Genomic DNA, 26236 nt, shown 5'->3' with positions numbered 1-26236 from the left:
TAAATAAATGTGGGTGAAGCCTCTGGAGAGAATGCCTCTGGAACACAGCCACACAGCCCTGAAAACTCACAGCAACCCAGTGGTTCCGGCCATGAAAGTCTTGGACAACACAAATTCGATGGCTAATGGCGAGCCCTGCTGGCTCGTTGGCACTCTGCACATGCACAGAGGTACTCTGGGGATATACACAGAGAGAGCAAGTCCCAAGAAGGAGCAGATGGGGAAAAGGCGATATGAAATCTCCAACGCCGCCCCGTCTATCAGAAAGACGAGCGGAGGGAGGAGAAGGAGAACGAGGCACAGCCCTCAAGGCTCCCTCCTTCTTTACCTCTCTCCCTCCCTGGTTGTTGCCATTCTCTCTCAGGCCGCCCCCCCCCTCTTGCGGTTGTGTGTGTGTGTGCGCGCGCAAAGTGTGTGTGTCTCCGGCTCGAGGGGGCACGCGCGCCGGCAATTGGAGGGTTAACTGCGGACGGCGGGCGCGAGAGAGACATAGCGAGATAGAGAGAGGCGGACAAGGAAGGCAGTCAGTCGCCGAGGCGAGGAAAGGAGACGAGAGGAGAAGCGGAGGAGGAGAAGACCCGACCTCCTCCCTCCCTCCCTCCTTCCTATCCTGCTTGACCATGGAAGGCGAGGGCAGCCCGAGGAACAGCCTTCACAGCCGGACCCTTCGCCAGGAAGGTGAGTTTCCCCCCATTGGTGGCGTCTTTGCATCTCCCTGTGGGTCTCCTATTGGGACGCATTGACTTCTGAGGGAGGGAAGGAAGGAGTGAGGGGGGGGGGGGCTCTTCTGCACCCCTAGATGGCTCTCCCAGGCAATGGACCCCCTCCTTCCCTCTCTCCCTCATTTCCCGAAGGTACCTGTCCTCTGTTCTCCTTCTGGCTGCATCCCTTGGGCTTCGATATATCCAAGGCATTGCTATGCTGGCTTTGACTCGTGGGAAGAAGAGAGGAAGGCAAGGAAGGAAGGAAGGGTCAGTGTGGATGAGACTGGGAAGAAGAGAGTGAGAGGGAGTCAGGAATCAAGGTGTTCCCAATTCCCTTGCTCCCTTTCCCCCAGAGACTTCTCCTCTGCCCCTTTTCCCATCCCCATTACTTCTCTTACTGCCTCCCTCTTCAAGGACTGGCCAAGACCTGTTGTTGCGCCCAAGAGCAAGAAGGCAGGCACAGAAAATTGCTTCTTGCCTGCTTGGCTCAGGGAGAGATGCTCTTAACTAGGGTTTAACCAAATCCCCATACCTCACAACCTCTGCCATAGATGCAGGTGAAATGTCAGGAGAGAATGCTACTGGAGCATAGACATACAGCCCTGAAAACTCACAGCAACCCAGTGATTCCGGCCATGAAAGCTTTCGACAACAAAGAAGAGTTCTTTCCCCCACCCTGAATATTCCACAGATATATAAACCCCACTTTCCTAGTTTCCAACAGATCTCACAACCTCTGAGGATGCCTGCCATAGATGTGGGCGAAACATCTGGGGAGAATGTTTCATGGCCATACAGCCCGTAAAATGCACAACAACCCACGAATCCCCATCGTTTGGATAGAGCACCGCATAGGGGTGAATGTCTTTGGGATGCAACTAGGATGGGGAAATGTGTTGTCTAAGGCTTCCATGGCCGGAACCACTGGGCAGCTGTGAGTTTTCTGGGCTGTATGGCCATGTTCCAGAAGCATTCTCAGCCATAGCAGAGCACTTCATGAACCAACTTGGACACAGCATATTATTTGTGTCAGACTTCACAGGGAAACCATTGAATCATAGAATCATAGAGACCTCATGGGCCATTCAGTCCAACTCCCTGCCAAGAAGCAGGAATCCATTGAAATCCATAAGCATGTGGACAATTTCAACAGAGAGGAGGAAACCATGAAAATGAAGAAAATCTGGCTACCAGTATTTTTTTTTTAAAAAAAACTCCAAAATCAGAACAACACTCAGAGGACAAGGGAATTCCAGGCATGGGACCAGCTAACACCTCCCGACAAAGGATTCCCCCAAGCAGGAATTGGACAGACTTTGAAACTTCAAGGCGTTTCAGTGCTAATCAAGGTGATTAATTGAAACTTGCCTCCACCATACAAGAGTTCTTTCTCCCACCCTCAACATCCACAAATATATAAACCCCATTTGACTACTTTCCAACAGACATCACAACCTCTGAGGATGCCTGCCATAGATACAGGCGAAACATCAGGACAAAATGCTTCTGGAACATGGCCATACATCCCGGAAAACTCACAGCAATCCTCTTAGGAAGGGTTTAGCCAGATCCCCATTGTTTGGATAGAGCATCACATAGGGGCGAATGTCTTGGGGATGCAACTAGGATGGGGAAAATAAGGCTTCCAGCAGCAGCATTATCCCCATAATGTAAGTATTTTCATGGCATTTATAAAGACAGTAATTTCCCTCTCTCTGACTCCTCTCTATATATGCATCAACTGAAACTAGTTTTACCCCACCCTTCCCATTGTAAAACAATAATCAAAATTATTTCTACTTCACCTTTCTTTCTGTAGAAACTCAAGGCACCTAACAAATAAATACCTGCATAATACAAATTTAAAATAAGTTAGAATACAAAAATTAAAAAAAGAACATTTGAGGGTGGGTTGTTGAGCATTTTCTGGGCTGTACTGCCTTGTTCCAGAAGCATTCCCTCCTGACGTTTTGCCTACATCTATGGCAGGCATCCTCAGAGATTGTGAGGTCTATTGGAAAGTAGTCAAGTGGGGTTTATATATCTGTGGAATAATGTCCAGGGTGGAAGAAAGAACTCTTGCCTGAGGCAAGTGTGAATGATGCAGTTGGCCACCTTGATTAGCACTGAAAAGCCTTGCAGCTTCAAAGTCTGGCTGCTCCATGCCTGGGAAAATCCTTTGTTGGGAGGTGTTAGCAGGTCCTGATTGTTTCTTGTCTGGATTCCCCTGATTTTTTAATGTTTTTCTTTTTTTTACTGTCTTGATTTTAGAGTTTTTTAATACTGGTAGCCAGATTTGTTCATTTTCATGGTTTCCTCGTTTCTGTTGAAATTGTCTACATGAAATTGTTCACATGCCCAGAAAACTCACAGCAACCCAAATATAAAAATACTCCCCATCTCAAAAGACACACATTGAAAAAAAATGGTTACAATCAATCCTTTTAGGAAGTTTTTTCATTCTAACTTTTTATTTTGTTTTTTTTAATCTTCAAAATCTGCCAGCGTTTTAACATTTTCCCCTTTCTTGATGAATAATAATAACAATAACTAAGTAACCTTTCTCTCCATAGGTATTCGAGGCATTTGATTTTTTTTAAATCTTCAAAACCTGCCAGTGTTTTAACATTTCCCCTTTTCTTGATGAATAATATAAATAATAATAATAATAATAATAATAATAATAATAATAATAATAATAAATACTATTTTTATTTCACCTTTCTTCCCATGTTGACTCAGGGCACTTAACAAATAAACGCATGTCAAATACAAATTTAAAATATGTCAGGATACAAAAATTAAAAACCAATTGAACATTTGTGGGTGTTTTAACAGCCACTTTCTGAACACTGAGACATGCATTGAACTTTAGCAGCGTTGCCCAGAAGCCAACCCGGCTCCAGTGGGCTTTCTCTGTTGAAGCAGTGCTTGCTTGGGAGCAGCCCCACTCTTGTTTGCACTGGGAATGCCTCCATTCCTGCCCATGAGAGCTGAGATTCCTGGCCATCTGCGCCACAGGTAGGTGCAATGAGCAGAAAACCCAGCTCTTCTCCTCTGAGGCAGCCTCAGCAGCAGCAACAGCAGCACTGTCTTTCGGCAAGGAGCTGGCAAAGACTGCTTGGTTTTTGTAAACAGTCAATTAGCCACCGTCAACATGAAGTCGCCATCCAGCTTTTGAACACAGCCGGGCTCACAGGTTGGACAGCCCCAGTATTTGCATTCCTGGTCCCAGTCTTGCCGTCCTTTCCTTTTATAGCTTGCCAGATCTATAAAAGAACATAAAAGGTGCCCGGCTGGATCAGACCAAAGGTCCAGCTACTCCCTGCATGATCTCCTGGAGTGACCAGCAGGGTGCCCAGAAAGCTCCCAACGGCATGATGTAATAGGCAGATCCTCTTCGCCTGAAGCTCCTAGCAGTCAGGGGTAGACTGCATCTCATCTTGGAGGCTCTCTTCGCCTTAATTCACCTAGGACTATCTTTCATTAATTTGCTTATTCCTTTTAAGACAGACAAACAAACAGACACCTAGGGGGGTTCTTGCTGCGTGTTGCGTTAATTAATTCTGCAAGTTAGCTGCTTAAATGTGTTTGCGTGAAGAATGGCTTTCTTTTATGTCATGAATCTGTTGCCAATCAATTTTGTTTAGACTGTTCCCTGTTTACCTTGTTTGTGATCATCAGATATAGGTTCATCAGGATCCCTTTGAAGCATCTCTATGTCCCCTCTTTCCCTTCCCAGATCTTAGTGGTTCTGTCTCACCAAACCTACAGATGCAGCTTTAGCAGCTGGTTTGTTGATGCTCTGACTCCTCCTGGGTGAGAATAAAAGTCTATTCATCCATATTGGTATGCCTATTGAACATCCTCCTGTCAGGAGAGACTCTTTGAAAGCCGGAACAGAGCATCCAAAGGGCACATGCCTTCCTTCTCACAGGTGTGGTCAGGCATAGTCAGTCAAGACACGGTCCTACCCAAGACCCACTGAAATGAATAGAATGGATCATACAAGACCACAGGAGTGCAGCGTTTGTTCATCCACTTGTATTTTGCACAAGTTGGCGTTCGGGGTGGGCGGGTGGTTGTGCAAATGGTCTCTGATTCTGGTGAAAATCTGCTATCTGAATGAGGAGTACACATCCCTACATGATAGAGCTATCTCTAAGAGGAGTGTTGGGGTGAAACAGTTTACATATGCAGAATGCATATCCTGACATACACCTGAGGACATAATCCCAGTTAAAAAATATCCGTAATTATTTTTAAGATCCGTGTTTGTTTCCCTGTTGAATTGGTTTTCTCACATTGGATCTCGTCATGCCTTTATCGACTCGAGTGAAGACCTGTTTACTGCCAGAAATACACGGAAGTTCTAGGAACCCAGATACAAACACTGATATGTCAGGGAACAGTCAACTGTGGGATTAATAAGGGAAAGTGACGCCTCCCCACATTCTCTGAGGATGTCAGACAGTCTGTCGAACAGGGCAGCTCAGTTGATTTAGTGCTGTTGGATTTTTAGAAGCTTTCGACAAAGCTCTTCATCAAAGGCTCTAAAGAAAACAAAGTCATCCTGTAATAAGCGGGGCCATCTTTTTGTGGATTGGTAATGAGTTTTTTTTTAAAATGGTAAGTCAAACTGCCAGAAGGTTGTACTGACACTAGCCCTGGTTATTTTGTCTGGGTCAACATTACCATTAAAAGGATGCGGACAGTTAGTGTTGCATTGTTTTGAAAAAAAATCACTCTGGTTTTCTGCCTCAGGCACTGAAATGTTTTCTGTTATTGCCATGTTTGGTTGAGATGTGCTGTGCTGAGGACTAGAATGATGATGAGGTAGGAATAAATAGTCGGTTGTCATGCTCGACAATGTAAATAGGAGGGTGGGAGTAAGCATCTGTATCAGGAAAACTTGGTTAAACATATTCAATCTTGACCTCAGAAAATAACTGGCGGGAGACTGAGGTGGAAATGTTTACAGCAGGCAAAGCTTTGAAGTCCGAAGCAGATAGCTGTCTTCTGGAAGGTCATTACACAACTGGGTGACTTTAGCAATGAAATGGCAGATAAAATTCAGTGTAGGATATTGGAAAGTGTTCATACATGGCCATGGTTGGAGAGAATCTAGAGATCCATATTGTAAGTACGTATTTAAATAAAAGGCAAAGCAAATATTTTAATGTCACTCTGTGAAACAAAGGTGTACTTATACTTCCAGGCTACATCAGTGTCTCTCCTACCTTCACCTATATTTTACGTGGATGTTACAGAATAAAGAGAAAATGTGCCAATGAAGGCAAGAAAAAGATGAAATATCTTGCATAGCACCCGAGGCTGAAAAGATTAGATTAATGGGAATAGAGGGGAAGTAATGACAATTCTAGAGTTAATAGAGGACAGTTTTTAATTTGGCCACAATGGATTATATAAAAACAACTGAGCGCCTGAAGAGGTAGAGAAGATTTAAACTATATACTCAGGAGTCTAGTTCAGTTTGAACCATGGATCAGATGTTGCCACTGGATGTTAGGAGGACAGAAAATAAAACAGTGAGGTTTTTTTTTAAAAAAAGAAAGACTGACATAATAATCCTGTGCAAGACTATATTAAATTCAAAGAGTTTTCTCCCATGGAAGCTGATGCAAGATTTAAGTGTAGCAAAAAAAAATCCTGGAGAAAAAGCATGTCAGTAGCTATTAGGTAAGATAAATCAGGAAATGCAAATTTATACTCAGGGTCTTTCTGAAATCTCACAACAGTTAGAGTTACGGCACAAATTGGGTTACAACAGTCTTATACTTTTCTCTGGAATGTTGAATCTGGTGAGTGTCATCTCTCGTTGATGGGCTTTTGAATGAAACATGTGCACGTATATTTCTATATTTATTTAGTGACATAGTGAACGCTGAGAACATTGCTTTGTAAAATATTTTCATAAATAGGAAGGGTGAAACAACTGTCTCAGAGGGTTTTTCAAACCAGTAGTTCCAGCTAGCTTGTTTGGTTGTAAGACAGGCAGCCAGTCTTGAGCTGCCTAAATACCATCAAGGCAACAGATTTTATTGATCTAGAAAGCTAAGCAATGTCACTTAGGTGAGAGACCACCAATGAATACCAGGTGTGGTATGCTATATTTCAGGGGAAGGAGCTGGGAAAACAATCTCAGAGGATTCCTTATCTAAGAAAATCTTGTGAAACAAATGGGACTGCCATAAGTTGAAAAGTGACTTAGAGGTACACACAGAGACACAGACACACACAGAGCAAATCTTGAATTGCTAAATGGAGGCTATGCAGATCATAACAGTACCTATAATAATAATCCTCAACATTTATATCACCATTCAAAATGTCCATCTTGATTTGATTATCAATGCAAGAAATTGATAAGTTAGGCAAGTATTTCAATATCTCTATATTGCAAATGGGAGTTGGGGGACTCAGAGACCCCTAACACTAAAGTACACAGAAATCTATAATACGTGTAGAGATACAGTTGTCCTATTACTAACGAATATACAGAATAGAACAGAATAGAATAGAATAGACCCCATCTACACTGCCATATAATCCAGTTTCTGAATCCAAATTATGTGCTTTGAACTGGATTATATGGTAGTGTAGACTCAACCTGAGATTATATGGCAGTGTAAATCCAACCTGAGGCAGAGGGCACCTTCCATGAAGCTATCTGACAGGTTCATGGCAGAGGAGAGATTCAATCCAGACCCCTTCCAGATTTTAGCCTAGTTTTTAAGACTGCAATCCCTTTGCTTCTCCTCCCCATGTCCCGCCAAAAGGTTTGGCTCCTCTTGTCCTTGAGAGCAAAGGGAGACTAGATAGGTTTAATGTAGAAACTGGAAGGACATAAAATATATAATTCCACTCTTCCTCCAAAGCTACAAAATGAAACAGAATGAGCGAACTAATTAAATATCAAACTTCTCAGTCACGATGAGGTTTTTTTTTTAAAAAAAGATCTTGCAGTCTTTTCTCACATTTCCTCCAGTTATTTGTGAAGACTGCACAGTTTTGCCATAATGAATGCATGAAATTAATTGCCACAGAATGCAAAGAAGACACTCATTTGGTGCCTTTAAAAATGAATGAGATAGATTAATGATGGGCCTCCAGTCCTGAAGCAGTCCAGCTGGCCTGTCCTCAAGCAAGAAATAGGAAATGGCTGGGGAAATAAAGAGGGTGACCCTCATACTAAAACAACCTTCAGCATCCACGCAGGATAGTTCCCAGACCTCAAAACAGGGAAGCAGGATGAAGGTATCTGAATTCATGAATATCCATACAGCCATAGGTTTGTATGGGTGTAGGGAAAAAGGAAGATAGAAATGCAATTGGATTCTTGAAAACCTGGCTGAGAACATACTTTCAATGTCCCTAGAGGTCATCCTATAGGGAGGGAGGGCTTTCTTCCTTAACATCCATCCCTTATAATCATCTATCCTGTGAATTGATATATTTTTCCTGTTTGATTTGAAAACAGTCTCTGGGTACTGGCTGCTAGCTGTGTCCTTGAAACTATTACTAGTTTTATTTATAATCTATATATATATACTAGCTGTGCCCGGCCACGCGTTGCTGTGGCGAAGAATGGTGGTATGGGAAATAAAGTATTGAGGAATTGGTGGTAGTTAAGGTAAAGGGTAAACGTTTTCCCCTGACGTTAAGTCCAGTCATGTCTGATTCTGGGGGTTGGTGCTCATCTCCATTTCTAAGCCGAAGTGCCGGCGTTGTCCGTAGACTCCTCCAAGGTCATGTGGGATGACTGCATGGAGCGGCGTTACCTTCCCGCCAGAGCAGTACCTATTGATGCACTCACATTTACATGTTTTTGAACTTCTGGGTTGGCAGAAGCTGGGGCTAACAGTGGGGGCTCTCTCCGCTCCCTCAATTCAAACCTGCGGCCTTTCGGTCCAGAAGTTCAGCAGCTCAGCGCTTTAACATGCTGTGCCATCAGGGGATATTATTTCCTAAAGGTTGTGAATATACAATATTTCTGATTGGTTTTTTTTGTTTTTTTTTTTTTGTCTGTTGGAGGCAAGTATGAATGCTGCAATTAGGAAAAATGATTAGGATGTAATGGCCTTGCAGATGTAAAGCCTAGCTGTTTCCTCCCTGAGTGATTTTTTTGTTGGGAGGTGTTAGCTGGCCCTGATTCTTTCCTGTCTGGAATTGCCTTGTTTTCAGAGTGGTGTTGTTTGCGATATTTTATGTGCTTCTACTGTCTGTGGTCCTGAGAAAACAGGATTGGCCAGACTTTGATGATGAGAATACTTTGTTGGGAGGTGTTAGCTGGCCCTGATTGTTTCCTGTGTGGAATTCCTGTTTTCAGAGTGTTGTTCTTTATTTAGTGTTCTGATTTTAGAGATTGTATTGTTCTGATTTATTATACCACATAAATTTTTATATATTCTGATTTTAGTGTTTTTGAATACTTGGAGCTAGATTGTATTCATTTTCACGGTTGACCGCAACACAATAATAATAATAATAATAATAATAATAATGATAGTAATGATAGTAATGATAGTAATAATAATGACTTTGGTAATACATAGTGCTTCACTGCCTTCTCAGCTTCCTTTCTGGAAGAATCCTTTCTTGGGAGGTGTTAGCTGGCCCTGATTGTTTCCTTTGTGGAATTTCCAATTTCCTTGCTTTATTTACTTTCTTTATTTCTTTATTACTGTTCTGGTTTTAGAGATTATATTGTTCTGCATTATTCTATCCTAGAAATTATTTCATATCAAAGTAGAATCTCACTTATCCAACATTCGCTTATACAATGTTCTGGATTATCCAACGCAGTCTGCCTTTTCATAATCAATGTTTTTGTAGTCAGTGTTTTAAATTCATTGTGATATTTTACTGGTAAATTTGTAAATACAGTACAGTAGAGTCTCACTTATCCAACGTAAGTGGGCTGGCAAAATGTTGGATAAGCGAATATATTGGATAATAAGGAGGCGTTAAGGAAAAGCCTATTAAATATCAAATTAGGTTATGATTTTACAAATGAAACACCAAAACATCATGTTAGACAACAAATTTGGCAGAAAAAGTAGTTCAATACGCAGTAATGCTATGTAGTAATTACTGTATTTATTAATTTAGCACCAAAATATCACGATATATTGAAAACATTGACTACAAAAATGCGTTGGATAATCCAGAACGTTGGATAAGCGAGTGTTGGATAAGTGAGACTCTACTGTAATTACTACATAGCATTACTGCGCGTGGAACTACCTTTTCTGTCAAATTTGTTGTATAATATGATGTTTTGGTGCTTAATTTGTATAATGATTACCTAATTTGATGTTTAATCAGCTTTTCCTGAATCCCTTCTTATTATCCAATATATTTACTTATCCTGCTGGCCTGTTTATGTTGGATAAGTGAGAGTCTACTGTATATTGATAATCTTATATTATCTGCTCAGAACTGGATTATATGAGGCCCCTTCTACACAGCTGTATAAAATGCACACTGAAGTGGATTATATGGTAGTGTGGAGTCAAGATAATCCAATGCAAAGCAGATAATATAAGATTCTAAATGGGTTATATAGCTGTGTGGAAGGGCCTTGAGTCTACACTGCCATATAATCCAGTGCAAATTAGATAATCTGTGGAAGAAGCCTGAGGCCTAAATTTGCCTGTCCCCTAACTGAAACCTGGCTGTCCCTTGGTTGCTAGGCAACGAAGTGGGCAGAGATTAGCCCTCTAAACTGGCAGCAATTGGATAAAAAAAATTATTGCTCTCCCTCTAATTAGGACTTTATTTTTCTTTTCTTTTTGTTGTATCAACCCTGAGGCATGTGTGATGGGTTGTGTTGTCAAATTTCAAGGTTGGGGGGCCTGTAGTTTTGTTGCTTTGTCCACTGCCCTGATGCCATCACTCTTTTATATATATAGATATAAATGCAATGTGCGTTTTTCCAATGGAGTAAACAACAAAACCATTGAACCAAATCACACCAAATTTGGCCACAAAAGACATAGTCAAATATGTCTTTCAATTTAATAAAACCTAGAAAAAGCCCAAATTACAGAGGATGAGAAAGAGCCTTTTTCCCCCTGGCTGCCAGTCAGAAAGATAGGCCCTGCTGCCTTTAGGCCCCGCCCCCTTCATGTCCTAGCAACTCGCAGCCAAAATGGCGCCCAGGGCAAAGGCAGAATGCACTTAAGCCTCATTCACACTGCCTATAAAATACAGATTATCTGATTTGAAATGGATTCCATACAGCTATATAACCCAGAATGCCAAGGCACATAATCCACAGTATCTGCTTTGAACTGGATTATCTTGAGTCCACATTGCCAATCCAGTTCAGTGTGGATTTTATACAGCTGTGTAGAAGGGGCCTCATATAATCCAGTTCTAAGCAGATACTAAAAGATTATAAATATAATATATAATAATTACTGTGGTATAATAATACAGAACAATATAATCTCTAAAACCAGGACAGTGAATAAAGAACTTTGAAAACAGGGAAATTAAAAATTCCAGAAAGGAAACAATCAGGGCCAGCTAAGACCTCCCCCCCCCCCCGCAAAAAAAAGATTCCCCCAGGGAGGAAGCAGCCAGGCTTTGAAGCTGCAAGGCCATTAAATGCTAATTAAGCTGACTAATTGCAGCATTCATACATGCTATTCAAACTGGTCAACCAAGGATTCCACAAGGTAGAAAGCAGCCAGGCATGCAAGCAGTAAGGCTATTCAGTGCTATTCAACCTGGCCAACCAAGATTTCCCCTAAATAGAATCTCCCAAGCTTTGAAGCCATGAGGCTACTCTGTCCCATTCAACCTGGCCTAGCAAGGATGCCCTATGTAGAAAGCAGCCAGGCTTTTAAGCTGCAAGACTATTCAGTGCAATTCAAGCTGGCCAAACAAGAATTCCCCAATAAAGGAAGTAGCCAGGCTTCACAGTGGCTCTTTGATTGAGGGTACTACTCCAGCTCGCCAAACAAGGATTCCCTTAGGTATAACACAGCCAGGCATTGAAACTGCAAGGCTATTCAGTGCAACAAAGGACTAGCCTTGGTAGAAGGTGGCCAAGCTTTGAAGCAGCGATACTACTCTGTACTATTGAAGCTGACCAACCAAAGATTCCCCTAGGTAGCAAGCAGACAGGCTTTGAAGTAGTGAGGCTATTCATTGCAATTCTAGCAGCCCAAAAAACCATTCCCCTAGAACACAAGTACCCAGCCTTCCAAGCAGCAAGCCTGTTCCTTTGTATTCCAGCTCACCAAACAAGGATTCCTATAAGAAGAAAATGGCCAGACTTTGAGGCTGCAAGGCTTTTCACTGCTATTACACCTGGCCAAGAAAACATTCCCATAAGCCACAGCAATGCATGGCCGGGAACAGCTAGTTATAGATAAAAATGGATGTGCTTGTTACAGCTTGAACTCCAAGGATATGGTGCCTAGGCACCAACCCCAGAAGCCCAATATTTGTACTAAGAGAACTAAGTGTTGGGCTGGGCACTTATTGTTTTTGTTTTTTTGTTCATGCATTAATATATATGGATGACCTGTGTTCCAAACCTGCAGTATCACATGTAGTCAGAAGTTGTCTCTAACCAATGTAGAGGTTTTAGGCAACCCAATCTGAAGGGAAGGAAACTAGTCTGAGTGCTGGGAAGGGCACCTCCCTCACAGACAGACGTTGAATAGGACAACCTCTCCTATGTGGGTCTTTGGAGATTCCCTGCAGCAGTGCATGTTTAAGGGGTCCAATCGTTTTGGCATTACTTAAATGGGGTGGGCAAACTCTGTGCCCAATAGCAGCGGTCTACATTTGATTTAAGGTTTCAGTGAGCCATACTAAGGGGCTTTCCAACCCATGTGAAGCCAGACTCATTCAGCTGTTTATCTGATAAAAGCAGACAAGGAAAATGATGGAACTGGAAATGAAACCTGCATCCTGCCTTCACGCAGGTGTGGACAGTCATGGCATTCCAGAAGTGTTGTACTGCAATCCCCATCATCTAGGGAGTTAGTGAAAATGCTGGGATACCTTCCCAATTTTGAATGACATTTCTTATTCTTTCCTGGGACAGAGAAAAGCTTTCTGTTGTTGCTGGGTAGCAGGTTGCAGTATCAAAGCATATGTCAACACTGGCCGTTTACCCTAGAGTTGTCGCATCTTGTTTACTTACCTTTTTTTGGAGTGCCTAAAAAAGTAATGGCAATGTCAAGTAATTGTTTTCTGCTTTTCTTTTTCAGCCAGTGCTTTTTTAAAAGAAAAAGAAAAGCTAGAAGAATAAAGCAATATATGTAGCCTTGGGTTTTCTATTATTTCCCATATTTATACCCTACTCTTCTCACCACGAGGGGGACTCAGAGCGGCTTACAGATTTGCCACCTCAGTGCCACATTGCAATACAAAAATATATACATTAAGCTTCCACAATATAAACATACAAATACATAACTTTTAAAACCATATAGCTAAAAACCGTGGTTATCCTTTATGTTGCTGCATATCAGTTCTGTGTTGCTAGCCTTATGGAGTCTCTTTTAGGAGAGAAAAAGTGGGATATAAATACAATCATCATCATCATCATATACTGTGCCATCCTCTGCTAGGCAATCAGCTTCTAGTGAGCAGCTTCTAGAATGCACTCGAATTCCCGTTAGAAACTTATATGTTTGTTAGGAGTATATAGCAGTACAACTATTAATATATCAAGCATGTTTATGAATAGCATAGCACTCTAGCTAGCATGGGGGAAATAAGATATTAGACCCACGGTTTAAAAGCATGGCAGGGCCTAAGCATAGGACCCTGACACATGTGGAGAACATTCCCAAGAACAGAGAATTATAGTTGTGATATCCAATCTAGACCACAATAATTTGAGGATCCTGCCTGGTAAGGAATGCTAGCAATTAATTAAGTTCCCAGATTAGAATAAACTCACCAAAAGCAGTTGAAGACATAAGACAGAGGCAGATTTATTCATCCATCCTAGTCCTGATGTTCCATCTTTTTTGAAAAAGCCCGATCTTACTGTGTACAGTTGTCTGTGTGTGGCCAAACATCCTCCATTTTAGCATCAGCTTTCTTCATTTATTTAATGACCTTTTCAGTTGTTTTTTTCATGTACATTAAAACATTAACATTTATGCAGTAATACTTAAATGAAATCGCATACTAGCAGAATTTTGTTAAGCCATTGTAAAAATTAATGTGCTGTCTTATTCCCATTTTAGTGACTTAAAAAAACATTGAGTTGTATTAAAACAATTCTTACTTTATGTTTAGCATGAGCATTAAAATGTTAGTGTAATAGTAGAAATATCTTTTAAAAGGAGCAATGCTATTAAAATGGCTGAGATATGTGGTCACTTGCTATTCCTGCAGCTGTGACACACCCCTTTTATGGCAGGATACCATGGGTTGTGTTCACACATAAAAAGCTTTGTAAGCAAGAGAAGAGTTGGTTGTTGCCAGTGATGATGTAGCTTACAGGGGAAAAGCAATAATGGTGCAGTGTGAAAATCTGCGGGCTTGGAAGCCTCCCAACACAGCCATTTTGACCCCATCCTCCCTGTGCTCTTGGGACCCATAACATGAAATCTACTAAACCAGTGAAGTGTCAGCAGTCTGCTCTAGATAAATCCCAGTCGGATTTGGCTGTATGCTTATCCTGGCATGTCTGGATGCAGTAGAGTCTTTGTACCACAAGAAATCTGGAGGAAGGTTGTGAAAAGACTGCCTGTTATGAGTACAAAATGTGCTACTGACTTCATAAATTTCTTAGCTAAAGGAAAAAAAGATAGAGGGAAATTAAAACCCAATATCTATTTATGAAGAATAAAGTAGATCAAGTATTAATCAATGTGCCATCTATCTTTAATGGCTGGCTTAGATAAGTTCTCATGTGGTCAATGAAATATAATTTGCCTTCAAAAAAGCCTTTGAGGGAGTTGTGCATGATCTAATCAAACTAGATATATATCTAAGCTAGGTCATCAGTTGGCTGACAACACACAATGCCCTGAGAAGAGCTGACTCACTTGATAAACTGGGGACATGAGGCAACAGGGAAGTTTGTTAGAGATCATCTTCATATTCATGGCTTTTCAATACCTCTATCGACAAAGCACTGTGCCTTTTTTGTTCTTGCAGATGCAAGAATTACCACAGGAGGTAAAGCTCTGTGCATTGTGTGGAGCTGCATGGTACATGGTTATTGGGCACAGATTTCAGCTTTCTGTCCAGGGGTACACCTAGAATGGGGAAAGACTAGAGAAAATTCAGAAAGAATAGCAGAATAATATTTGGATTCAGTTTTCTTTCTACTGTCAGTCTCCATGACAAGAAAGCGTAGTAATTTATTTATTCATTTATTTATTTGCAATATTTCTAGCCTGCCGTTCTCTACCCCAAAGGGGACTCAAGGCGGCTTTACATAGAAGGCAGCTATTAGATGCCTTGGCAACAATACAATATCAAAAGACATTTAAAACCATAGAATTCAAGTAAAACAATTTTAAAACATTTAAAATCACAGTCATAATTAATTACATAATTCACAAGCATAAACCAGGCTGTTCCTATAGTCATGACATATTTGTTTATTGCACAGGTTCTCTAAAGGCTTGGTAACAGAGCCATTTTTTTTACTTTTTGGCAGAAGATCAAAAGGGAGGGCGCTGATCTAATGGCCCTGGGGAGGGAGTTCCAAAGCCGAGGGGCCACCACTGAGAAGGCCTCATCTCTCATTCCTATCAGTCGCACCTGCGAGGAAGGTGGGATCGAGAGCAGGGCCTCTCCAGATGATCTTAAACTACGAGATGGTTCATAGAGGGAGATACGTTCGGACAGGTAAGCTGGGCCAGAACCATTTAGGGCTTTATAGGCTAAAGCCAGCACTTTGAATTGTACTTGGTAGCAGACTGGCAGCCAGTGGAGCTGACGCAATAGCGCGGTTGTGTTCTCTCTATATGCCGCTCCTGTGAGCAATCTGGCTGTTGCCTGTTGGACCAGTTGAAGCTTCCGAGCAGTCTTCAAAAGCAACTCCACATAGAGTGCGTTGCAGTAATCTATTTGGGATGTAACCAGATCGTGGACTACTGTGGCCAAGTCAGACTTCCCAAGGGACAAGTGCAACTGGCGTACAAGTTTTAATTGTATTAAATAAAATAAATAAATTAGGCAAAGTTAACAAGTTATGGAGTGATGAATACAAAGAAGGGCAAAAACAGTCTTGTTAAAAAATTCAGTGTGAGTATTTTAGCACAGTGTACACAGCACTGTGCAGAGAAAAGAATCCAGTTGGATGCTATACACTTAAAATATACTTAATAATTTCACAAAACAGAAACACTTAGGTAAATGTTCTGTGAAAGAATCAAGATACTGGGTTTCTGCTTCATCTTGTTGAAAATAGCAACCTTCTTCAAGCTTTCACTAGTTATTTGTTATGTATATAATTCAGATAGCTTACTGTATTGTGTATATGTGTGTATTGGTATGCAGTTTTCCTTAAATCTATGTTGTGAGAGGGGCTGCAGACCATGTGATCAGATCTGGGATTGTTCAGGACTCAGAAACAGTATGCTTTCAGACGCCAGTAGAGGCAGACTCCATTGGATTTTCAGACTAGACAGAGACTCTATTAAACTCTTAGAACAGTGAGGTGATTTAGACTATGAACTGTTAAGACTATAAGAAAGATACTCTGTGTTACCTGCACAGAGAAACTATTTCAAATGCTATCTGTAACTGGGCTGATAAGCAGTGTACCTGTATGCTGAATACATGAAGTTTGTAAGTAAACCAACTATGTTACTTTTAAAGAAGTCTACTTATTTTGTCTCTTGAGAGCATGGTTTTAATCCAAAATGTTTTAAGGGAGAGTAGATGTTTTTGGGCAAATGAAAGAACACTTCTGAATCTCTGCTATATGTGTGTGTGTGTGTGTGTGTTTGTGTGTTTATGCATTGGCACGTCTTTGTCCCTAACAGTTCAAAGAGATGGGGGACAAGGAAAGAGCCTCCTCAAAGACTAAGTAAATATGGTTGGGCGTCCCCTGGGCAACGTTTCTTTACAACAATGCAATGCTTTTGACACGAGAAAAAATAAAGTTCCGAGATATCTAGGTTTATCAGTTTAATAGCTGAGAAACTTAACTGTCTTGCATGAATACTAGTGGATATTTACCACTAAAGAGAAGGTTAACGCAAGTGAGTTTTAAACTCTTCTCAGGGAGATTCCTGATTTTCCCAAAATGGTGGTGAATGCCATTTTCCAAAAGGTTATGGAGATTTCCATTACCCAAAAGTTTATGATTTCTAACAAAGTCATGCCTTTCCAAAAATCATAATTTTCCAAAACATCTAAATCCAGTTGCTAGACTTATTGTCCCACTGGAAAAAATTGCAGAATGGTAAGTCAACATTAATTTAAATCCCGTTTATTCAACTGGACTACTCAACCTAGGACACCCAAAGTGCTCCACTGATGCACACATGTGCATTCTGGAAGAAGTAGTTAAAAAAAGAAAAGAAAGACAACTAATATGTAATAAACAATCAGCACAGTTAAATATGCCACTGAAAAGAAGAAATGAAATATGAGAAATACAATAACTGAAAACAAATTTCCAAGAACTACTGCAACCTTATAAAATATGTGATCTGTTTCATACGTTTTCAAGTACTACATAAATGTGAGATAGTGGCATAGTATTTCTGTCCTTTCCATTGCTGCTTTCTTCTGCTTTTTATTTAAAAGAAAAATACTTTTATCTGAAACTCATAAAGAGAAGGAAAGGCCAATCCTAGCAGCATCACAAGCTTTCTCCTATTTTATGCCCTTCTGTTCCCTGATAGATTCTTAGCACAGCGCATCCAAACAATGTTACTTTCCTTGCCTTCCTCCAAGCTCAAGGAAGCACCAATAACCACCCCCACCTCTCTCTTTAAATTTGGTGTTATTGCTCTGTGTGGGAGGAGGAAAACTGTGTTCATCGTAGATGCAGGAAGAGTTTCTTTCTCACTCAAGCTTGTTTAAACATTTAGCAAGAAACAACCTATAAATATCCCCACAAAGCATTAAGTGTGGCGTTGTGCACACCTTCCTTCTGTAAGACTGTTGCTTTCTACCCACCCCTCCACGTGAGGCTAGATTGGAAAGAGATTTCTCTCACCCTAAAACCAAAGGGAGTACTTCTGTTCTGCAGGTTGGTTTGGAAGGAATTGAGAGAATTTCCTGCTCTTGTTTTAAGTATTGTGAAAGTCGAAGAACTACAATTCATTTGGTTCCAAGAACAATGTAGTCAAGCTGGCCTTTTTCACATGAACAGCAGGTAAGGTGTGAAAATGCTTCTTCAACTCTACCAGCTCAGATGGAGGTGTGGGGAGACATTTGACTGAATGCTTATGGTGTAGCATTCAGGTAAATGACTCCCCACACCTCCATCTGAGATGATAAAGTTGAAGAAGCATTTTCAATCTTAGAAAGAGTGGGGGAACTATCTTCCTCACACTGAAATAATTCAAGAATGAAAGCTATCCTTCTGCTTGGTATTATACTGCATATTTATGCCCACTAACTTATGCAGTATGATGAATAGACAGATAGATAAATACATCATTTAGCCATGTGATTTCTTATCTGTAATCTGGATTGATGTACCCTTGGGATAGTTTTCCATAGGCTCATACTACATTTTTTTTATAATGGATTTCCTTGTCTAAACAATGTTTAGTGCAGTGAAAACCTCACTCTTGTGGTTGTTGATGTTGTTAACTGTCCTCATGTTGACTTGGACTCATGACATGTCTCTTTGCTGTCCAGGTTTCACAACCACACATAGAAACTGGAAATACTATGGCACAAAATATGGTCCCTAATATACCACATTATTATTAATGGCCATCAAGTCAACTTCAACTTATGGTGACTCCATGAATGAGAGATCTCCAAATCCCCTTATCAATAGCCCTATATAGGTCTTGCAAATTCAGGGCAGCCATGACTTTCCTTGATCAAGTCTATCCATTTACATTCAGTCTTACCAAACATTATTGTCAATTATGGTGAATCGTGTTTTCTCATATTATGACTAAAGTATGACAATATCATTTGGTCATGTTGGTGTCCAGGTAGAATTCAGGCTTGTTTTGCTCTAGGACCAATCAATATGTCATTTTATCATTTTATCAGCACTGGTATCTGCAGAACCCTTCTCCAACACTACATTTCAAATGAGTTGATTATGTTCTTCACTGTGCAGCTTTCACAACCAGGTGTAGAAAGGTGAAATACAATGGCATGGACAACCCAACATTTCAAGCTATCTTCAAAATGTGGTGGCTAGACTATACATACCACAAAAGTGGGCTGCAGCACAGTTTAAGGCTAGTAAAGTTGGAGAAGGTATGAAATGAAGCTTTAATGTGCATCAGCATACTGTAATATAAATTGCATGGCAGGCAAAATCAGCTCTACAGAATGTGATTCACTGTGCAAACACCAAAGCATTCCACTGATGTTCACATTCATATCTCAGAGGAGCTAGTTGGAAAAAACCCACATTGTCCACAGCTGTCAAGCTGCTAATATTGTGGATCCTGCATCCAGTTTGACACTGGCCCCTCTGTGTGTGTAATCACCATCCATACTTTAAAACTGGTTTTAGGGTTTATAATAATCCAAACAGCGAAACTGCTTTCTTCAATACTAGTTTCAAACTGACCGAAGTGTTCAGTGTAGATATGCCCCATAGTTTTCTGATTTCTCCATTTTTATTAAAGACTGAACCAAGTTATGGAAAATCTTCCGCTACCGGTATTTCAATGCCATCCATTCTTGTTTCATGTATGGTCAAAGGCTTTGCTGTACAATTTTGAGCATCACCTTCTTTTCAGGCGAGATTAATGCAATAACCCTGTAGTCATTTCAATTTCTATTCCCCCTATTCTAAGCAATTGGAATGTATATTGAGCATTTAAAGTCTTTGGGCAATTGTTTTGTTTCCTTATTTGTTGACAGATTTTAGTTAGCACTAAAATAGATCCTGTCTCTATAGATTGTAACAGCTCTATTGGTATGTCATCTGTTCCTGGTGATTTATTTCTCCCAAGTGTCCAAAGTGTTGTTTCTACTTTATTTTCTAAAACTGGAGTTTTATCTTTTATCTTCAAATGTCTCTTCTTTGAAAGAATCAGTTATCTTCTCATCTTTCTGTATTAAATTCTTCAATATGTTTCCATCATTTTTTGTCCTTGGTCATGTAATGTAGTCTTCTGCTGATTGTAGAGCATTCTCACTCTTAGTTTAAATTTCTTTCCAATTTCTCAGATCTTGTGAAAGAGGTCTCTGGTTCTTTTCTCTCTTTTTTTGCTGCCACAGCCTATTTTTCTGCATTGGTTATTGTAGTATTTCTTTTTCTGTCTGCACACTTTTGCTTTTAGTCTGTCCTTAACTGCTTCAGGAATTTTATCTGTCATTCATTGAGACAACTCTTTCTTTTTCACTACAGATATTATCTTTTTGCATTCCTCTCTGACAATGTGACTGGCTTCAGTCCTGAGTTCTTCTTGCTCCCAATCAATATTTTGGCAGGATGTTTACTTTAGTATTCTTCTTTAGATTTACTCTAATTTTTGATATTAGAAGTTTATGATCTGTGTCACAAATCTGCTCCAAGTCTTGTTTTTTGCGGAGAGTGGAGCACATCTGTTTTTTGCTTCCAGTTATGCAGTCTATTTGATTTCTATATTGACAATCAGATGTTATCCATGGATACCTCTTTGTTTGCTTGAAGAATGTGTTTGCAATAAACAAACTGTTGTCCTCACAAAATTTAATCAGTTTCTTTCCTATTTCACTTAAGCCAAATTCTCCCACAGTCTTTGATTCTGTTTTGTTACCCAATGCCTATGGTTAACAAGAAATCCTGTTTTGGTTAGTATCAGTTTCCTCCTTTCAATTTATGCCTCTGCAGTTGGATCATATTATTGGATTTTTGTCATACTGATGAGTTTCTCTTGAAATCTCACTGGTATACTTCAGTCAGACTTTGCATTTTACACTTTGACTGCTTTTGCTACATCTCACCTCCCTATTAATGGTACCCCATTTCTCCTTAGATTTTCATTTCTTGAGTAAAACCCTGTCATTATCTGACCCCAAAATGTCCCATTACTGGGCAAGCCTCAACAAGATAGTGAAGTGAAAAACAGCCCTCACGTTAGTTCCCAAGGAGAACTTTACCAGTGATGATCACACCTGCTTGTGTCACCTTCAAACTGGTGGGGATTCCTCCCTGGTATGGAAAGATTGAAGAGATTCTTCAGATAAGCTCCAATTACCGCTTTCTAATGCTGTTTAGGAATTTGTTTTGACATCTGCCACAGCATGGAGATACCAAAGCTAAGAAGAAAGTCGCTGTTCCCACAGCATGAATAACACCAACCTGCTTTTTTAATGAAGAAAAATGGAAGAATATTTTGTGAAATTCATTCCTGTTGAATCAATAATCCTGCCTTTCAGATGAATGACCTTCTGCATGCTTAAGACCTTTGAAAGGAATCTAACAAAAGAAACTATAGTGAAATTCTACTGGCCAAGGAACTCCTCTCTTACAAAATGATTTGATAAACATTAAGGAAGTCAATTGAAAGCTAATCAATCTTCAGAGTTAAGAGTGGGACATTTATTAGCCATAACCCTAGCAATTAGCAAAGGGTTAGATTTTTTTTGTACAAATACTATCTTCAAAGCCAAAACAAAGGAAAGTTTCCATGCTGAAAAGTACACAGAATTAAATATCAACCTTTGGAGGTAGAACCTCCCCCCCCCCCTTTGTTGGATATAGCTACCTATTGAGAAAAGAAGTGTACTGTGGTACCACTGTGTGTTCAGCTGCAATAGTCAATTGTGAATACTAGAATCCCAAAAAAGGACTAAGAAGAAATTTACATTATAAAGCCATTGTGATCTTAAATAAGCAAAAACTGATGGTTCCTTACCCAGATTCTTAACTAACTGCAGTTGATGAGACAGAGGCTGACAGTGGAATTTAAAGAGATTAATATCTTGTTGGACAAATTCACTGGCCAGCTAACACAGAGAAATCAGAAATTAGTAAAACTGACATTTGGGGTTCAAAAACAGACATAAATTTTAGGAAATCGGAGCACAAGGAGGACATCCTGGAAATAAGGACTCTTCCAGAGGTCAAGGAACAGAGTAAAATAATAAGTGCACAAGATTTACCAAAACAGCTGATGGAAGTGATCTGTTTCAAGGTGTCTGAAGTCCTTGCTGAACTTGCAGAAGTTCCATACAAAGATCACAGCTGTGTGGTGAATGAGATCTATACAAAAGGATTCTTATGAGATCTGTCAGAGAAAGTTTCATAGATATGTGGCGGTAAACCTTATAAGATGGCAGATTGACCATCTGATTCTTCTCAATGGATTGCATTGTGGAAGAGATTGGGAAACAAGGTTGACATATAAAGTGGAAGAGAAAAGCAGGAGGAATGCATCCCTAGAGAATGAAGAATGATGACGGCTGATGAAGATTTGTGAATCTGTTGAGATAAGCTGATGACGGGAAATATTTGTCCAACTACAAGCAAGACTGGACTTACTAATTTACTACTTATAATAATGTGGGGGGGGGCATTTGTTTATTGTGAGTTTTAGAATTAGTAGAATGTTATTAAAAGTAGAAGGGTGATTATATAACAGCATTTAAAGGGAATAAAGTAAATAGAAATAAAAGTCAGCATGCAACGAGAGATTTGTAAATTAGTATGTCAGTTTTTTGTTCTTATTGTATAGGTTTGTGTCCTTGTTCTTTTTATTCTTGCTAAATAGTTCTTCTTTTTTAAAAGCCAAAATGGTATTTTGTTTATTTTTCCTGTTTTTGTCTTTTGTAAAAAAATATTATTTCACAAATTTTATTTCATTTTTGCAGTTTTATAACATAAAGGAAAGGGGGAGGGAGAAAAACAAGCAAAAGCATGTTTATACACATGAAAAAGTATGATATATAGATTACAGAGTTTTGTTCATAAGTTAAATCTACACAAGAGTCTGTTGTATCGCCAGTGATGTGGAAGGGGAGGGTATTGTTATACATATTCTCTAACATTTAAAGAAATTCCATCTACAGTATCTTCTATTTCAAGAGAGAGTAGATTCTTGTCACCTGGTGTTTGTATTAATTTTCTGTCTTCTCATATCCCCCCCCCCCAGTTTTAATAATATCCATCCATTTACATATCCCAGAGTTAATTTCTTTTGTTAATAGATTAGTACAGTAGAGTCTCCAACATAAATGGGCCGGCAGAACGTTGGATACGCGAAAATGTTGGATAGTAAGGAGGGATTAAGGAAAAGCCTATTAAATGTCAAATTACATTATGATTTTACAAATTAAGCACCAAAACATCATGTTTTACAACAAATCAACAGAAAAAGTAGTTCAGTACATAGTAACATTATGTAGTAATAATTACTGTATTTATGAATTTAGCACCAAAACATCGCCATGTATTGAAAACATTGACTACAAAAACACTGATTACTTTAAAAAATGACTAAAATAAAGTCCTTGCTGCCTAGAGAAACAGCTGTGGAACTGGGTCGGAGACAAACTGTGTTGGATAATCCAGAATGTTGGATAAGCGAAGGTTGGATAAATGAGGCTCTACTGTAATACATATGTGAATATTTGTTATATTAGTCTATTGTCTAAGCAGGATCTCTCTCTCTCTGTATATATATGTATGTGTGTCTATATTTAGAAATATATGTATGTATATGTGTGTGTGTGTGTCTCTATCTGTAGTGTCAGAACAGAACATAAAATAAAACACAATTTTAAAATACAGTTGAATAAAACATATAGGCATATTAAACAACAACCTAAAACTCAATTAAAACAGTTCTCATCAACCAATGGTAGTAAGCTACTGTAAACTTGGCATTATCAAAAGCTTGTTTATATATATATGTGTGTGTGTGTGTGTGTGTGTGTATTCACACGCGTGCGCACACACATACAGTTTTATTGCAGTTTTATTTAAACAGTCGTCAATGAATTCTCCCATCTCAGGATAAGTACATTGTTCAAGATTAATATACATGGTTTCAAGTAATACCCCCATCTGAGGTTACTTTCTTTCTCCGCCTTGTTGCCACTGCGAGGAATTTTGCCCTATGAGGGTCACCCTGTCGCACTTGTCCCCTAAAAGATATCTAACCATCCCCTGCAGGGGATGCTCGTCATACAGGACACAATTTATTTATTTATTTACAGTATTTATATTCAATTGGATATAAAAGTTGGCTACGTTGCACTGTATTATAGCAGTACTGCAATAAAATGTGTTCTGTTTCTACTTCATTTCCCTCACAGGGGCATAATCTTTGGGAGTAAGGAATTCTAGACAGTCCCCCTCTTAGTAGCTCTGAGGAAAATACGTTTAATCTCGCCTTTGTAAAGAATCGGCAATATTTGATCACTGCAAGGCTTTTTAGGTATTCGCATGTGGCTCTCTGTATGGTAAGTTTACGACTCTAGAGGAGCAAAAGGGATGCCAGTAGTCCAATTGAGGCCGCTTTCCATTCAATCCTCCTCGTCCAAAGAGGTCTGGAGGCTTCATAGGGGAGGTGATGTAGTAAACCTGTTTCCAATTTACATACCATTGTTTTAGGCGCTCATTTTCAGAGTCCAGGCCCTGATACTCAATAGACATTCACCCATTTCAAGGAGCAAGACCGCTCCTTGGTACACAAGAAGGCACATTTGGAAGATCTTTTATTAACCTTGCTTGCACTCTGTATTACAGTTGAATTTTCATATATGTGTGTATGTATATGTATGTGTGTATCTATATATAATCCACATCTTTGAAATTATATACATTCTATTCTGATTTAGAACTATTAACCTATCAATGATCAATTATCAGATTTTTGAGTTTTAGAATATGGAATATAGTCATATATTATTCATATTATGTTTAGTTCACAAATCCTTTTTTTTGGTCTTTGAATAAAAATATATTTAAAGAAATGTCGCACTACTAACACTTTAGTCCACTTACCTCAAGTATTGTAATGTTTGTGCATTTCATGTCTTATATTACTAGATCTAGCTTCCCCTGATTCATGCTTCTCTCAGTCCATATTCCAATAATATGTATTATGCATGTTTGGACTTTCCTTTCATCACTGAGCATTTACATCACTGAATATCATTTCATCTTGAATCCAGCTGCTTCCTTAGGACCTTACTATGTCTGCTTTAGAATTCTTGTCCTTACAAGCTGCCTATTAAACCCACTTTTCTTGCCACTTTCTTCATATGAACTTCCTTTCCATCCGATGAGCTACTTTGATTCACTGCCTTTCCTAAGGTAGTGTCTTCCAAATGTGTTGTACTAGAATTCTCATCTTATGATTTCACTTTAATTGCCTTGGCAGCATCCTATGGGATTCTGGGATTTATAATTTGGGAAAATGCCAGAGGATCTCTCTGGCAGAGAATTCTAAGTGACCCATCACTAAACTGCAAATTCCATGATTCCATAGGATGCAATCATATTTGTTAAAATGGAATGATACTGTTATGACTGTATAGTAAGTAAGGGCCCCATGACATCTGCTCTTCTTCTTCAGTTAAGCAATCAAGCACATAGGGCAGGAGAGGACTGAGATCAATAACAACTGGAAGGTGCAGGCATTCTTCGGAAAAGTAAAGAAATGAATCCAGGGGGAAGGTTCTATGATTAATCTGGAGGCATCAAGGTAATGGCAGATGCCTTTGGGCTTATATAGCCAGAGTGATAAGAGGTTTGCAATGAAAATAAATGAGAGCCTGGGGTTGGACAGAGTCCTATGATCTATGACTTCAGTGTTTTCACCTGTGAGCACAGGTGTAGGTATATCACCTGGTGACTAAACTCCTAATCAGTCACAAGTGAAAATGTAAACTGCATCTGTGTGTGTGGGGGGGGGGGGGAATTGTATTTAATAGATGATGCAAACTGGTTTGAAGTGTTTATGGTGAATCATTTCTTACATGTAAACTAGTATTTAATGGTACATTACACATGAATGTGAATGGCTCTTGAAATGCTGCTGGAACATTTTCTACTTAGTGAGTACCCTCTAGATGTGCCTCTGTGAACCTAGCCAATCTAGTTATGGCCCATGCTGTCTAGTCCAACACATTTGAAGGGCAATGACATGGAGAAAGATGCAAATCAAAGTGGCAGGTAAGGAAGTTCAATTAAGGAAAGTAGCAGAAGGAAAGTTGGGTTAACGTGATTAGAAACCTGTAAGAACTGAAGCTCTAAAGCAGGAAGAATGGATTATGGAATTTCAGAGTGAGGTTCCAGCTGCCCTAGACACTGTATGTATGTATTTGTAAGTATGTGTGTGTGTGTTCAGTATAAAAATAACATGCTAATTATTGAAGAAATTAGATTTTTCTTCTGAAAACTACCTCTCTGATTTTGGAGTGTT

At 39.6% G+C, this 26236-nt stretch overlaps 1 protein-coding gene across 4 annotated transcripts in view; it reads left to right on the top strand.

Annotated features, from left to right (window-relative positions):
• The first annotated feature begins 334 nt into the window (after nucleotides 1-334).
• Nucleotides 335-26236, top strand: part of pianp (PILR alpha associated neural protein) — a 46754-nt gene continuing 20852 nt past the window's right edge. Inside the window, exon 1 of one of the 4 annotated variants that reach the window (XM_008119294.3) lies at nucleotides 335-678. The gene's annotated coding sequence lies outside the window, so the exon portion shown is untranslated. Of the gene's footprint in view, nucleotides 679-15429; nucleotides 15567-16234; nucleotides 16512-26236 lie in introns of those variants that run through there. The other 3 variants (XM_003226472.4, XM_062971775.1, XM_062971774.1) reach the window with 3 other exon arrangements.

The sequence above is a fragment of the Anolis carolinensis genome, chromosome 2, assembly GCF_035594765.1.
Source record: "Anolis carolinensis isolate JA03-04 chromosome 2, rAnoCar3.1.pri, whole genome shotgun sequence".
Lineage (NCBI taxonomy): Eukaryota > Metazoa > Chordata > Lepidosauria > Squamata > Dactyloidae > Anolis > Anolis carolinensis.
Note: the sequence above shows the minus strand (reverse complement) of the source record. Positions and strands in the feature narration are given on the sequence as shown.